Source organism: Sinocyclocheilus anshuiensis, unplaced genomic scaffold (assembly GCF_001515605.1).
Source record: "Sinocyclocheilus anshuiensis isolate Anshui unplaced genomic scaffold, SAMN03320099.WGS_v1.1 scaffold1717, whole genome shotgun sequence".
Classification (NCBI taxonomy): domain Eukaryota; kingdom Metazoa; phylum Chordata; class Actinopteri; order Cypriniformes; family Cyprinidae; genus Sinocyclocheilus; species Sinocyclocheilus anshuiensis.
The window spans coordinates 94,525-97,513 of NW_015539928.1; positions in this window are offsets into that span (position 1 = coordinate 94,525).

The following is a 2,989-nucleotide window of genomic DNA, read 5'->3' on the forward strand; positions in this document are numbered from 1 at the left end:
TGAAGTGAAGTTAAATTAAACATGTTTTGAACATTAAAGGGATGCTGTTTTACTTGGACACTATAGCCCAAGATCCCACGCACATTTTTTCTTTCTTCCTTGTTTTTCACGTGATCTCACCTTCATTTTCTTTAGGATGATGTGGAGAACAGGTTATTCTGAGCAAACATGCTTAGTTTCATTTATATAGTTGATATTTTTAGGCAAATAAGAGGTTACAAAAAGTATTACCAGTAAAAAAAGGTGATGGTAGAAATTATAGTATCTTTAATTTGTTACAACAAAGGAATACTAACATGGTAACTTCTGACCAAAAAGAGGGGCAATTAAGAAAACTTTTTCTTAGCTATTCACATTTCCCAAATTTGAGCAAGTAGGCTATTGCTTTGAAAATAACAATCAAATCAAATCTTCACTTGGATTAAATGGATTCTTCCCTTCTGTTCCTTCTAATCATATCCAGCGCAAATTTCTGTACACTGTAATATTTTCTTCAACTATTATGTATGTCCCACCTGACCTGCCATTTCTTCATCGTTTCATTTTTGATCATTGCCTTAATAACTTCTTTACCAAAGGGAATGTTTATAACATCCAGGATGTTTCCCACCAGCACTGCACATTATGTCTCCCTCATCAACACACCTGATTCAACTCTTCAGCTCATTAGAGACTGCAAGACCTGAAGTGGGTGTATGTCAGATAAGCGAGAGATACAAAATGTCCAGACTCCAAAACATAAAATGGGAACATGGTTGGGAACCCCTGCTGCACTACAGCAGTGGGTGGTCTTCATAGTAAACTTTTGTAACCCACAATAAAATATGGTTTAAATGAGTATAGCTGTATGAATTTCTGATGCTCAGGAGGAGAATTAGAATTAGAATTAAAAAATTCTAAACAGGGGTTGTCAGCTCTGGTCCTCAAGGTCCTGCAGAGTTTAGCTCCAACACTAATCAGTTGAGAACCCCTTATTTTAGAATTGGATGTTCTCCTCCTGAGCATCAGAAATTTATTCATCTATTATAATTGTATTTTTTGTTTTATAACCCCTGCTCTAAACCATCAGCCATTTCAACAGAGGAATGAAGGCTGTGATGTTAACGTTGCCCACAAGAGGGAGCCATAGGATAAGGAATCGTATCACGCACACAAGCACTCAAGCTCTGACAGGTTGGATGGGAACGACAGGCATTTCCAGGTTTCTCCAGAAATGTTCCCTTGGGTTCAAGCGCAAGCTCTGGCTGAGCCACTCAAAGACATTCACAAGAGTTTTTCATAAGCCACTCTTGCTCGCGGTGTGTTGAAGGTTCAAAAGGTGAACCTTTTGCCCTGTCTGGGGTTTTGAATGCTCTGGACTAGGTTTTCATTGAGCCTCTCTCCATATGTTGCTGTTGAACGATGAGCAGTGCCTGCTTTCCTCCATTCATGATGCTTGGAACTGATTTTTTATTTACTTTTATCAAAATTCCATGTGGGTTTTTCATGTGTCTTCACTGAGATTATTTGAGTCTGGCCAGACCACCATAAAGCCCAGATCGGTGGAGTGTTGCAGTGACATTTCTCCGTTCTCCATATATGATCATGGAGGTCAACTAGAGTGGCCATTAGCTTCTTGGTCACCAGTCTAACCAAAGCCCTTCTCCGTCGATTGCTCAGTTCACTAATTTAGGCTATTTATAGAACGTGCTTTGCAGGCGACTCAGAGACTCCATGCGGGCTACCAGGTGCCCACGGGCACCATGTTGGTGACCACTGTGTTAGACATTTTATTGAGAAGTGTGTGCCTTTTCTATTCATACCCATTTGATTGTATTTGCCACAGATGAACTCCACTCAAAGTATAACAAGTGTCCCAGAAAGGGTGTGAATACTTACACAGAATAATTATCTCAGAATTTGTTGAACTTTTTTTTGTTGTTGTTGCTTTGCCTTTACTATGGTGTATGGAATATAGAAAATAGACTTAAAGGGGTCATATGATGCTGCTAAAAAGAACATTATTTTGTGTATTTGGTGTAATGAAATGTGTTTATGCGGTTTAAGGTTAAAACACGGGCTTGCGGCAAACACACGTGGAGACTCCGGGCTGGACTCTGCTTCGTCCACGGTGAAAGCCGATCCGGCGATCCACAGCGCAAAGTTGATGTATTTCCTCAGCGACCAGCACGGATCAGCTCCAGGCATGACGAAGCGGATATCGTCCTCTTTTGGAAGACCAAACAAAGTAGTTTCCCTTTCACAACGAAACACACAGCGCCTTCACGACATGGAGTCGGCAGCAACAAAACTACAGCGAGAATAAAAGTTACGCCTTCTTTCTTTGTGTGAACATTTGGGCGGCGTTATGCAAATCTTCCCACATAGTGAGGTAGACATGTGGGGGCGTGTTAGAACGAGCCGTTTTAGGTAGGTGTGGCTGACTCTTAACTTTTATAAAGAATATCTCTTTGGATTTGAGACTTTAGTCTTTGCAACTTTACAGATCTTCTTTATGCACCAAGAGCTTGTAACACTCCAAAGAGAAAGGAAACATTGAAATCGCATCATATGACCCCTTTAAAGTTAGTGCTGGGAATTGATTCGATCAAGGGGATTCGACTCCTCATTCAGAGCCTTTTTCAGTTCAACAAAGTTGAACTATGGGTGCCTCTCAAACGGAAGGCTGCTTCCTACGAAGGCTGCACACGTTTAAATTCACGAAAATAAACTGAAAGGAAACGAGTCGGTACTGATTATCTGAATTTTAGGATGCAGCCTTCCGTTTGAGAAGCACCATTCACCTCCCTCATGCTCGCTAAAAGCCGTAATTACGAGAGTTGTAAGATAAAAGATTATTTTTATATTTTTATTACCATTCGCCTCCCTCATGCTCACTAAAAGTGATTAGAATTCTGATTAGTTTCCTAAATCGGATAGATAGTCTTAATGAACCAGTTAAAAAAAAAAACGATTCCGAGGTTATTTTACGGTGGAACTGGCTTTTCCA